The sequence below is a fragment of the Felis catus genome, chromosome C2, assembly GCF_018350175.1.
Source record: "Felis catus isolate Fca126 chromosome C2, F.catus_Fca126_mat1.0, whole genome shotgun sequence".
Lineage (NCBI taxonomy): Eukaryota > Metazoa > Chordata > Mammalia > Carnivora > Felidae > Felis > Felis catus.
The window spans coordinates 59473321-59487121 of record NC_058376.1 but is presented as its reverse complement, the minus strand read 5'-3'; the positions used below and the strand labels follow the sequence as shown (position 1 = coordinate 59487121).

General features: G+C 41.8%; 1 protein-coding gene and 1 long non-coding RNA gene across 4 annotated transcripts in view; one reads left to right on the top strand and one right to left on the bottom strand.

Annotated features, from left to right (window-relative positions):
* GTPBP8 (GTP binding protein 8 (putative)) overlaps positions 1 to 13801 on the bottom strand; it is a 149373-nt gene that overhangs the window by 11851 nt on the left and 123721 nt on the right. The window lies entirely within an intron of this gene.
* The window catches only part of LOC109503444, a 28652-nt gene that overhangs the window by 13985 nt on the left and 866 nt on the right, over positions 1 to 13801 (top strand). The window lies entirely within an intron of this gene.

Genomic DNA, 13801 nt, shown 5'->3' with positions numbered 1-13801 from the left:
GAGGGCAGGATTTTCCACCGGGGACCATACTGGAAGGGGCAAGAGGAGAGAACCAGTACCTGCTGAGTGCAGACTTGAGCTAAATGTTTTCCCATTAGTTACTTACTTCATTTCACCCTCCTAGCAGTCCTTTGAGGTAGGTGTTATCAGCACGACTTTACAAATGAGAAAGGTTATGTAACTTGCCTGAAGTCACATCGCCTGTGCACAAAGAGGCTGGCATCTTAACCCCAGAATGCTGCTCTCCAGGGCTGTACCCAAGACACCATATAGCAGCCAGTGATAAGCACAAGGTAACCTTGACAGAGGGCTCAAGGGGCTCAGCCAGGAGCGCAATTGAGAGCACAGAGATGGGGTGACCCTGGCAGCATCTTCTAGTTCAGGCTAAGCCCAACCCTTCTGCTCTTCTGGGAGGATTCCTACCTTCGGTGTGTGGAGCAGCAAACTAGACAAACAAGAAGCCATCATTTCTGGGTTCTGCTCTGCCAGAGGCCTGGGGCATGACAAGATGGTTAATGCAAAGCTTGGCATGCCTTCCCTACTTAATTTAGGCCTCCTCCCAGGAGGGAGCCCAGAAGCGGGGAATATGAGAAAGGGAAAGGAAAAATTATTAGAGATAAGTGAAAAAAAGAGAATATTTATAGGGCTTGGAACATCTAATGGAAACCAGCTGCTAGATTGAGGGTGGGGGTCTCTAATCTTGCCTGCAAGGGATTATTAGGCCTTTTCTTACACATACCTGTGTGTGGAGAGATGTCTGGGCAGAGAGAAGGGAGGGTAGGTTGGGAGGGAGATTGGGAGCCTGAGCGCCAGCCTGGAGGCTTGGGGGAGGACTGTGCACTCAGTACATTGGACAGGAGCGAGCTGATATCCTCTCCTGGCCTCGCTCCACCCCCACCCCCTTCCTTCAATTTAAACTGGAGCTGATTCAAACCTGCTGCTCTTGGAAAGAGGCCATCAGTACAGGCTCCAACAGAAAGATGATACACCAGGGGATATGAGTGTGAGAGAGTGGGGCAATCAGAAAGAATGAGAAAATGAGACAAGGGAATGGAAAAGGTGAATAAACAGGCGACGATGAAGGAGGGAGAGAGATGGAAAGATTAAAATGCTGGCCCACATGGGGAGCCCAGAGAGAAGGGTGTGACTGTAAGTTTGGAGCTGGAGCAAATTCAGAGCTGATCCTTGTGGGCTCCGTTTTCTTTCCCACAGATCTGGAGGGTTCCAATAAAGATGTATGTGTCTGTTTGAAATTTTCCAGGTCTCTCTCCCATAAATCTGTGTTTCTTCTTAACCAAGGTCTTCTGGACCAAAAGTGTCATCCAAGAATTGTGTGAAGCACACTTAAAGATAGGAGGATGTATCATCAATGCGAAAAAGTATGATAATCAAGGCCCAGACTCTGGGGCACACATTGTGAGAGACAGCAGTCAACAACAAGGCACTTTCCAGAAGGCAATTTGTCCTGAAGCTAAAGCCTTAAGCCTCGGACTCTACCTTTCATTTCTAGCTCTCACTTAGGTTCTTACGTGAGAATATGTCCAGGAGTCAAGCCCTAGTATATATTTTTTAAGTTTATTTTGAAAGAAAGAGTAAGAGAGAGCACGAGTGAGGGAGGGGGACAGAGGATCTGAAGTGGGCTCTGTGCTGACAGCAGAGAGCCTGATGCAGGACTTGAATTCATGAACCATGAGATCATGATCTGAGCCAAAGTCAGAGGCTTAACTGGCTGAGCCACCCAGGTACCCTGAGCCCCAGTATATTTAATTGACATGAATTCAATGATATGTGTCAGGAAAAGGGGAAAAGGGAAAGAAAGAAAGAAAGAAAGAAAGAAAGAAAGAAAGAAAGAAAGAAAGAAAGAAAGAAAGAAAGAAAGAAAGAAAGAGAAAAGAGAGCCATGTAACTAGTGAGGATAATCTGTCCATCTTTCAACTAAGTGAGCAGTATTAGATGAGCTGAGGTGAGAGATGTGAGTCTATTCTTCCCTTGGTCCCTTTTGGTCTTGGTCCCAGACAGATATTATGATATAAGCTGAATTGCATGTAAAGAAACAGGAGTTTATATGAAGTGATCCTTTAAATAAAAGTCTAGTACTTTATCTGTTAACCAACTGAAGGAAAATACCCAACACACTATGTTGTTTGTTGAAAGATGGTGTAAGAGTGAAAGATGGTGAAACAGGCAATTTAAGGGCTTTCAAAAGTCATTTTAATTGGACTATTTTTAATTTTAAAATGCAGCCTTGAGACTTCATTGTCCGTTGAGGTTGGTGTGTGTGTGAAAATGTTGAGTATTTGGACTTATGGTTCATGAATTGACTGCTCTCTCCTGAGTATCCAGCAAGTCCACAAGCATATAATAAGTTTAGAAAGGTTCATAGACCCTTAAACTCAGGCAGAGCCACAAGAGGGTGTGAGTATGACTGATGTGGTAGAAATTCCCTCCTTCAACTGTGTCCTTCCCTCTTGTTTTATTGTATTCACTCATTCCTCTCAATTTAAAACAAGTGGTTGCCTCACTATTCTCCGGAACCATCCTATATGTTATAGTGGGTCCTGTGCACCATAAGCAACATCTCACTGACAAAGACAAGTCTCTCATCCCCTAATTATCTCAAGGCTGTTTACTCTTAAGCTCTTCTATCTCATTCAAATATTGACCTTCTTCATTAACTCAGAAACAAGTCTCTGTGTCAGAAGGATTAGAGAGAAAGTCAGTTCAAAGATCATGCTAACAAAAATGTCAACTGTCTTTTAGGAAATCATTATTACTACTGCTTCAAGAACTTCAGGGGAAAAAAACAGACCCTCTGCCACCACCACCCCCCCCAAAAAAGGCAAGGATGTTGTCCCCTTTGGGAAGAAACTCTTGACCAAATTGTCAGATGGGTTCTGTCACAGATAATCTCATCAGACTGGCAGGTTACAGCTCTGTGGCAGCTTCATCTTGCCCCTGGGAACATCCCTCTTTTAAGGGAATGAAGACTTTTCCTTGTGCATCAGCAGTCCACATGCTCCTGTGACTTGTGAAAACTTCTATCCCATTAACTCAACCAGAAATCCCAAGACACTGGGCAGAGAAGGGATTTCAAGACATTTAAATTTCCCTACTTTGACTTCTAGGTCAGACTACTGCTGGGTCCTTAGTCCTCAAGACCCATCAGGAAAGCAACTATTAAACTTTCAAAGTAATGCCAGAGAAAAGATGCTTCAGCACATTACAGTTTCATGCCCTGGAATCTGCTGCTGGTTTGGTACTTTTTTGATCCATGAGGTTCCACATTTCCAGGTCATTCTTTAGATTATGTATTCTTGTTTGTTTGTTTGTTTATTTGTTTTAGATTATATATTCTTTTCAATTTTTATTTATTTCTCTATGGATCCATTGCCTTAAAACAAAACCAAAAACAATGAGCCATCTCTATTTTGTTCTGATGAATTATAAAAGACAGTCTCCCAGCACTCCTACCATCCTACAACGAGTACTCTCCTCTCCTTCTACTGTTGTCTTCTCATTTGCATGTATTTTACAAAGAATGCTAGATGTGGGTCAATCACTATGATTGTGTTGATCAGTGAGTGTTAGTAGGAAAGTATAATACATATTTTTCAATGGCAAGAACATTATATGGGGCACTGGCATTTGAACTTCTTACTCTTATCACATGAATTGGTCTCAATGGAAAAATGAATCTATTTAAATGGTCTACCACACCCAAATGTCATTTTGAATAATAGGTGTCACTACTCCGTAACTAGAAAACATAAGTGTCTCACATCTATGTGAAATGTATAGGACCATGGTTTTTCATGGCCTACATTTAGGTTCTGTAGAAAATGGATTGCCTTTAAGGTCAACAAGTGCCTCTAACTGTGACAACTCATACCATGGGAAACTCCAGGGGTACTTTGATCTTCGTATGTGACAAAAAAAAATTAAGTTTAGTTATTTATTTTAAGAGTGACTGGGGGAGGGAGTGGATACTGAGACACACACATACACACACACACACACACACACAGAGAGAGAGAGAGAGAGAGAGAGAGAGAGAGAGAGAGAATGAATCCCAGGTGATTCTCAATGCAGGGCTCATATCATGAACCATGAGATCATGACCGGAGCCAAAACCAAGAGTTCTATGTTTAATTGACTGAGCCATCCAGGCACCCTGGTATGAGGTAACTTTAAAAAAAAGAATTCACTGCCACTTCTACTGGGTAAGTGACCAGCCATAGCAATGGGAGAAAACATTAGCAGTAGCAGATTTGGGGGTAAGAAATGAATATAGTTTTGGTCCAGTAATTGAACAACTCTAAGTTTATTTAACTATACTTTTATCTAGACAACTTTTCTCCATTGGGTTTAACAATTTCATAGAGGTTTTTCCAGATTCTTTGCAGATTAATCTTTTACAAGCATCCCCTAATCTACCAGCCTCAAACATGGAATGCTCACTCCTGTCTAGAGACTCCCAAACAATCATGAGTGGAGCTGAGATGGTGCATGAAAGCCAGAGGTTTGTGGGAACTGTTGCACTGAATGTTCAGTTTCCTTACGTTCAGATTCATCCAGTCTGACTCTTCCTCACTTTGGTTCCTAACATGCTCTCACATTCTCTTCTCCCTGGGTAGTCTCTTCATCTTGAAATTCTCTCACCTTCTCTTTGTGTAACTGAGATCTGTTCATTCTTTAAGACTCAAGTTCATTTCCTATTCCTCTGTGAAGGCTTCCTTAACTATGAAGTTCACCATAATTTCCCCTCCAATAGCTTGTAGTACCTATCCTGTCTTCCTCCTTAGGTTTCCATACATAACTTTTGTTAGGTTTCTCTACTGTCCAGTACTTAAAAAAAATTTTTTTTAATGTTTATTTTTGAGAGAAAGAGAGAGACAGAGAGACAGAGTGTGAGTAGAGGAGGGGTAAGTGAGAGCTAGGGTGACACAGAATCTGAAGCAGGCTCCAGGCTCTGAGCTGTCAGCACAGAGCCCGAGGTGGGGCTCAAACACATGAACTGCGAGATCATGACCTGAGCCAAAGTTGGACACTCAACTGACTGAGCCGCCCAGGTGCCCTTGTCCAGTACTTTTTTTTATTAGGTTTCTGGGTGTTTGAGAGCCACTGAGCTAGGATTCCTCGTGGATGGGTTCCAGAACTACCCTGACAGGGTAAAACTGTGGAGTAATGGTGTTAGACATGGAAGAGATAAATTGTAGGGCAGGGAAGGAGAGGACTAACAATGCAAATGGACAGCTGATATGCTCTTCTTTGGGGCAAGATATTTAGCACAGATAGCATCCTTCTTTCCCTTCTTCCTTCTTTCTCCCAGAGGGAGGAATAAGGATACCCAGACTTGAATTCAAGGAGACAAGACTGGCCTAGATAAGGAAGACTGGACTGATCTACAGTAAGGTGTTTGCCGTTTATAAACAAGTCCTGACATCCCAACTTGGGTGTTGGCAAACAATGTCATCAGCCTAGAGAAAATTCTCAGAGATACACCAAGGCCCCAGGCTAAACTGCAAAGTAGGCAAAACTCTTCCCTACCCCTCCTTCACACCCACAGTTCCCCAACACCCTGGCTACCCTCCGCCCTCATACTGCTTTCTTTGGGCCTTCCATTTCTGGTCTCTAATGGCCCTGATCATCATAAGGAACCTATATGATAAAGTTAGCCTTTCCTCCTTCTCAACAGGTACTGATCTCTTAAAACCAGATGTGGCTGGGGCGCCTGGGTGGCGCAGTCGGTTAAGCGCCCGACTTCAGCCAGGTCACGATCTCGCGGTCCGTGAGTTCGAGCCCCGCGTCGGGCTCTGGGCTGATGGCTCAGAGCCTGGAGCCTGTTTCCAATTCTGTGTCTCCCTCTCTCTCTGCCCCTCCCCCGTTCATGCTCTGTCTCTCTCTGTCCCAAAAATAAATAAAAAAACGTTGGAAAAAAAAATTAAAAAAAAAAAAAACCAGATGTGGCTAATAAATTAGCTTTATCTTTCCCAGAGGTATTCTGGACTAAACTGGTGTAATTTGGTAAGGTAGATATTGAGGGGCTAATGGCTTTGTCTATCTGTATCAGCTGCCCTCCCCTTCCCCAAACTAGACTTTGAATAAACTACCTTGATCATGGATTCTCTGACTTAACATGTGGCTTCCTTTCTCCTGGACCTCCTCTGTCCCTTTTTCTTGCAATGGGCCAAAGAATCACTCTTGTGGGGAAGACTAAGAGTTGGCACAGAGACTACTGGGAAACACAGGTCATCCCAAAACAAAGTATCTCCTGAATGTCTTATTAATGCAAACTTCTTAATGATTATCTTTCAGAGGTTCCTGGAATCTTTGAAAGGGACCTTCACTCTCTAATCTTATACCCAGCACAGGATAGCCTTCTACAATGTCTACAGTTGGCAGCAGCCAGCTTTAGATTAAATACTTCGTCTGACAGGAAGTTTAGTTTTTTCTAAGGCACTGTCCCATTGCCCAATTATACTTGTTGGAAAGCTCTTTTTATATAAAGCATAAATTTCCAGTTTCACCTTTTAAGGGATGTGGAATACAGCTCCTCTTCCCCATGCCAACTCTTCAAATTACTGAAAGGCATTTGTGGCTCTTACTACCCCCTTCCCTCCCTCTCTATTCACCCCCCCCCCACCCCTTCCACACACATGCACACACACGCACCTCTTACTCTAGACTGGACATTTACATTCCCTAATGCTCCCCATATGATATGGTTTCAAGACCCTACTATGCTTGATTCCCTTCTCTTCTCTGGACATTTGACTTTGTTGATATCTCTTTTAAAGTTGCTCCTCAGAATTGGGTATGTTCCACTTCACAAATGGTTTGGAGTTGAGACTCTTACTTCCTATGATCTTCATTTGACTGAAGTATTTATTAAGCACTAATATGTGTCAGGCCCATATATTAACAAGGAGCCTGTCCTCAAGGAATTTTTCACACACTGGGTAACAGTAGTTCAAACTTAGACTGTTAGCCATTAACAACCCAGATCTTCATCTTTCTCTGAATGACTTATTTCACTTAGTATAATAGTCTCTGGCTCCATCCACATCATTGCAAATGGCAAGATTTCATTCTCGCCCCGTCTTCATTCTCATTGTGTTCTCACATGGTGAAGAGAGAAAGAGAAAAAGAGACAGTGAGAGAGAGAACACAAGAGTTCTCTGGTATTTTTTTCTTATGTTTTTTTTAAAGTTTATTTATTAATTTTTGAGAGAGAGAGAGAGAGAGAGAGAGAGAGAGAGAGAGAGAGAGAGAGAGAGAGAATGAGCGTGGGAAGGGCAGATAGAGAAGGAGAGAGAGAGAAGGATCCATGCTCTCAGAGAAGAGCCTGATGTGAGGCTCAAACTCACAAACTGTGAGATCATCTGGTATTTCTTCTTACAAGGATATTAATCCTGTTGAATCAGGGCTCCCAACACTTCTGACTTCAGTTAACCTGAATTACTTTGTTAGAGGCCCCATGTCCCAATACAGCCACATTGGGGGTTAGGGATTTGGATTCAACATATGAATTTTTAGAGGACAAAAATATTCAGTCCACAACAGGCATGCAAAATGGAAAGAAGGAGATAAAATTATCATTATCGAGTCATGATATTATTGTGTATCCCCAAACCTAAGTGACTCTATCACAAATAATATGAGAATTCAGTAAGGTGGTGAGATACAAACTGGGCACAGAAATCCAAGCATTCATATGTATGTATATATAAGAGCAACCACTTAGAAGAGATAGAAGGAAAGATCTGCTGACAAAAGCAGCAATGATTATACAGATGTTAAGGTATAAACTTAAGAAGAGATGTGTGAACTCTGTATGAAGAAAATATCCAATTGCTCTTAAGGAAAGAAATGAACCCTTTATCAACTGAAAAGCATCTGTAAAGAGATCCAACATCATAAAGATAGATATCTATTCTCCCTAAATTAATCTATTTATTTAATGCAATTCCAATAAAAATTCCTAAAGATTTTTTTGGGGGGACAAAAAAATGACTCTAAAGCTCATAAGGAGCAGAAAACAAGAATTGTCAGAAGAATTCTGAAAAACAGAGCAATGAAAAGGGCTGCCTGGTGAGGGTGCAGAGAGACAGGCACTCTCATACCTCTGGGGTATGACTTCTAAAGACAGTTTTATAATATTTATTAAACTTACAAATGGGGTTCCTAAGTGGCTCAGTCCATTCAGCATCCGACTTCAGCTCAGGTCATGATCTCACAGGCTGCATCAGGCTCTGTGCTGACAGCTCGGAGCCTGGACTCTGCTTCGGATTCTGTGATTCCCCCTCTCTCTGCCTCTTCCCTGCCTGTGCTCTTTCTTTCTCAAATATTAATAAATAAACATTAAAAAAAAAAAAACTTACAAAGGCACCTGGGTGGCTCAGTCGGTTAAGCGTCCAACTTCGGCTCAGATCATGATCTCATGGTTCATGGGTTCAAGCACCGCATCAGGCTCTGTGCTGACAACTCAGAGCCTGGAGCCTGCTTCAGATTCTGTGTCTCCCTCTCTGTCTTTGCCCCTCCTCCGCTCACACTCTCTCTCTCTCTCAAAAATAAACAAATAAACATTCAAAAAAAACTTACAAATGCACATGCCTTTTAATCCAGAAATTCTTGAAATTTATCCTTCAGACATACACCCATATGTACAAAATAACATACGAACAAGATAATTTGTGGCAGAATTTTTTGTAAATAGCATGCAACTGGAAACATCCTCACTATAATGGTTTGGATAAATAAATTATGGACCCTCCATACAACATAATACTCTAAGTCTGTGAAAAAGAAAGAGAAAGTTCTTTCCGGATTTATATAGAATGATCATCAAGATATATAGCTAACTAAAAAAAGAAAGCAGGGTGCTTTTGTATAAAGTATGCTATGATTTGTGTAAGAATAAGGAAAAATAAAGAAAGTATACATATACACACACACACATATATACGTACATTCGTATACCTCTGCATACACACACATATAAATATATATGTTTACATATATATGCATATAATATCTCTGGAAGTATTTATCAGAAAATAGTAGCATCAGTTGTTTCCAGGGAGAGCTGTGTAGGAGAAAGGGTAAGAAGAACATTTTTACTCTTTTGCATCTTTGGAATTTTGATTCACATGAATGTATTTATCTTAAAAAGTAAGTTAAATAATTAAAAAAGCAATTTATTTCTGATTTTTAGCAATATCATGGAATTGAATAAGGTTTTTTTTTTTTTTTTTTTTTTTTTTTTTTTTTTTTTTAAGTTTACTTATTTGAGAGAGAGAGAGCATGAGCAGAGGAGGGACAGAGAGAGAGGACAGATAATCCCAAGCAGGCTCCATGCTGTCAGCACAGAGCCTAAAGCAAGGCTTGATCTCACAAACCTCGAGATCATGACTGGAGTGGAAACCAAGAGTGGGAAGCTTAACCGATTGAGTCACCTAGGCACCCCTTGAATGAACCTTTAAATTGAAGACCATGAAAGAGCAATAGTAATTTGAATTGTTCTAAATTAATGTATTCCAAATTCCCTTTCATTTAGGAGAGATTGTGGGAAACAGAAGGGAGAACAGGGAGCCCATGGGGAAGAGACTGAGAGTCAGGAGTCTGGGAGCCATCAGAGGGGGAGAGAGCCAGAGAATCAGGGAAAGTGGTGAAGCAGGGAGGTGAATGGGCAATCTATAAGTTTTAGGGTGAGGACAAAGACTTTGAGGACAAAGTCAAGTGAGACTTTCTTGCAATACTTTGCGACCCACTGAGGACATGAGTTTGGGAGCAAATTTCCCTGTTCCACTGGCCTTTGAAATTATTGTGTGTAAACAAAAAGTTTATTTTCCCATTGATATCTATGGGTTTTCTCCCCTGTGGATGGAATTAACAAAGGAGTGTCCCTTTGACATTCAAAAGCAGTCTAATTGCTTTATCTTTGTTGTTTGACAGTTAGGGTAAGACTCATTTAATACTGCCAGGAGGTTATATTTGAACGTAGCATTTACTTCACTGTTTTGTGCCTCCCATCACCACAAATAAATCTAATTTATGGGACTATAAATGATTTTGCCACTATATCCATTTTTTTTTAAATTTTTTTTTTATTTTTATTTTTGGGACAGAGAGAGAGCATGAACGGGGGAGGGGCAGAGAGAGAAGGAGACACAGAATCGGAAACAGGCTCCAGGCTCCGAGCCATCAGTCCAGAGCCTGACGCGGGGCTCGAACTCACGGACCGCGAGATCGTGACCTGGCTGAAGTCGGACGCTTAACCGACTGCGCCACCCAGGCGCCCCTATCCATTTTTTTTCAACTAAAACCATCAGACTCTTAGAGGACCCTCCCTTGGAAATCTGAACACAACAGCAGCTCAGTCAGGAAAAGGTTATGTGTCTCCCTAAAGCATCTAAGGCTTGAACAATTCCATCTCATAAAATGCTAGTGTAATGCAGTGGGAGCTGAAGCTGGGGCTCAATCAAGTTCTGATGGTTCCCAGCTCTGGTTTATAAAATAATGCAAATTTAATCTTTTGGGATACACAATTACCTCTATTGCCACCTGCTGGTAAACTTATGTGTCATTTACTTCAGTGAATGGCTTTGCCACTGCTGATAAAACACATTTTGGAACACAGAGATAGATTTATAGCAAAAGAACTTCAGGATTGGTCACTAGTTTACAGATGCAGCAGCTGATGCAAGGGGAGGGTGAATCACACTGAGTCATGTCCCCTCAGCAGGCAGGACAGTGAATGACAAGGCTGAACCAATAGAGGAGATGGACGGTTTCCTCTGGCTGTGCCATGCACCCTACCAAGTTTTTAAGTTTGTCTACTTTTTTGTTTTTTTTTTTAATATTTGTTTTCATTTTTGAGAGAGAGAGAGACAGAGACAGAGCACAGAGGGGTAGAGAGAGAGGGAGACACAGAATCTGAAACTGGCTCCAGGCTCTGAGCTGTCAGCACGGAGCCTGATGCGGGGCTTGAACTCACGAACCACGAGATCATGACGTGAGCTGAAGTTGGACGCTGAACCGACTGAGCTACCCAGGCGCCCCAAGTTTGTCTACTCCCTTGAGCTAATGAAAATATAGGGTTCTCTACCTCTCACACAAAAAAGATCATTTTTTTAAAAACTCAGTGATTTTGAGTATTAATTTTTTAAAAGTTTAATCAAACATGTACACATACACGCAGGCAGTTGCCTCTCTTGGTTCTGGAGTTGAAGCCAACACTGACAGAGACTTTCGTTTATTCTTTTTTTTTTTTAATTTTTTTTTAACATTTATTTATTTTTGAGACAGGGAGAGACAGCATGAATGGGGGAGGGTCAGAGAGAGAGGGAGACACAGAATTTGAAACAGGCTCCAGGCTCTGAGCTGTCAGCACAGAGCCTGATGCGGGGCTTGAACTCACGGACCGCGAGATCATGACCTGAGCCGAAGTCGGATGCTTAACCGACTGAGCCACCCAGGCGCCCCGACTTTCATTTATTCTACATGCAGACCGTCTCTTATTCTCTCGCGCACATACTTGACCCCCTGCTCCATCAAAACCTAGACTTCATACTCAGAGCTTACACACTTAGATCTAACATACTCATACACACCCTGTATAGCTAACACAAGCATCAATGAACAATCGACACATTTTCTTCATGTTTGTAGTAGCATCAAATCCTTACACTATCTGGAATCTTAATAAGTAGAAGAAAACATATGGCAATTTTCCTTCTTTGATCCCACCTTATGATACTAATTGATTGGAAAGTTCCCCCAAAGTATTGTCAGATTCTGAAGTAGCTTCTGTGCACCCATTTACCTGGTGAAGGATGTTTCTGGTGTTTCAAGTTTTTGGTAATTATAACTAGAGTCACATGCATGTACAGGTTTTTATGTGAATATATGTTTTCATTTCTCTATGATAAATATCCAGGGTTAGGATTTCTGGGTCACATGGCTTGTACATGTGTTTTTTTTTTTTTTTAAATTTTGTTTTTTTCAACATTTATTATTTATTTTTGGGACAGAGAGAGACAGAGTGTGAACAGGGGAGGGGCAGAGAGAGAGGGAGACACAGAATCGGAAACAGGCTCCAGGCTCAGAGCCATCAGCCCAGAGCCCGACGCGGGGCTCGAACTCACGGACCGCGAGATCGTGACCTGGCTGAAGTCGGACGCTTAACCGACTGCGCCACCCAGGCGCCCCGGCTTGTACATGTTTAAAAGAAACTGGCAAACCCTTGTCCACAGTAGCTTGGCCATTTTGCATTCACACCTGTGATGCATGAGAGTTCCAGTTCCTCCGCATCCTTGTCAGCACTTGACACTGTCAGTACTTTTTCTTTTAGCCATTCTAAGTGCACGACAGGGGAGTGGGTGCCTGGGTGGCTCATGCCATTAAGGGTCCAACTCTTGATCTCAGCTCAGGTCTTAATCTCAGGGTCGTGACTTCAAGCCTTGCATTGGGCTCCATGCTGGACATGAAGCCTATGTTAAAAAAAAAAAAAAAAACAACTGTGTACAATGGTTATCTGTCTGGTTTTAATTGTCATTCCTCAATAACTAATGTTGTTGAACAACTTTTTATGTGCTCACTTGTCAGCCAGATACCTTCTTGGATGAAGTGCCTGTTCAATTATTTTACCCACCCCTTATTTTGTTTTGCATTAGGTTGTTTGTTTTCTGTGATGTTTTGAGAGTTCTAATATATTCTAGATGTGTCTTTTGGTGAAATAATTTTTTGAATCATCAACAAGTGTAAACATTTAGGGTCTTTCAGTGCAAATTTATTCTATTTACTTTTTAGTGATTCACATACGCAATAGAGTTGAGTCTATAAACTACAAACATTTTTATAACTACAACTGTGGGTATTTTGAATGATGAGCTCTCTAAGGAGGCCCAGAGAGAAAGCTGGTGAGCTGCCCTGATCAGATTCTAGACAGGTTCATTCTCCTTGGTGGATTCACCAAAATCGAGAGTGTAGCCTTAGGCTTTGAAGGTTTAGAAATGTGATTTGGCCAGTGTCCCACCGGAGAACACTTATTCATGCCAGTAAGCTCTAAAGAGACCAATGTGCAAGGCCAAGGGGGCAGCTAGTGCAGCAAGGTAGCCTCAGGTGCCTTCTTCTCCTATAGATTCATATGATAGGAGCTTCCTTAGTGAGTTTGGACTTGGACTAAGGGACTTGGGCACATCAATGGTGGTGATTAACTTTTCACTGGGCCATGATGAAAAAAATGAGCATAATTTAATTAATTTTTCTTATTTGGCACAATTTAAAGGACTATCTTTTATTCAGAAGTTATCTTCTTTCTACAACTTTGACAAATTCTGCATTAATGTTTTTCTCTAGGGAATAGCTATGGCTTGTTGGCCTAGCAGATGTTCTGAAAGTGTTGTTCTCTGCTCTAATGTTACCCTCATCTCCTACATTTCTGAGACCCTAGGAGGTACCTCCCTGCCCCTGCCCCATCTGTATGTGCCTAAGTCAACTGAATCTGACATTAAAGTTTCTGTACAATCTGACCCCTAGCTTTCAGCTTCATTTCAATACGCCTTCCTATGTGATTATTCTCCAGGGTAAACCAGTCTCCTGGTTTGTCATGCCTCTTTTTGCCCTCTGGATACTCGCTGTTCCATTCCTAGCCCATGTCTTCCCTTACGCCTATCTTCCTCAGTGTCTTCTGGGCCAGAAGTGAACATTGACTTTTCTGAATTCCTACACTACCTATCTTCAGTATCACTCCTAAAGCATATTTCCTACAGTATCTTTCAGTGTGGGTGACTTGTGTATG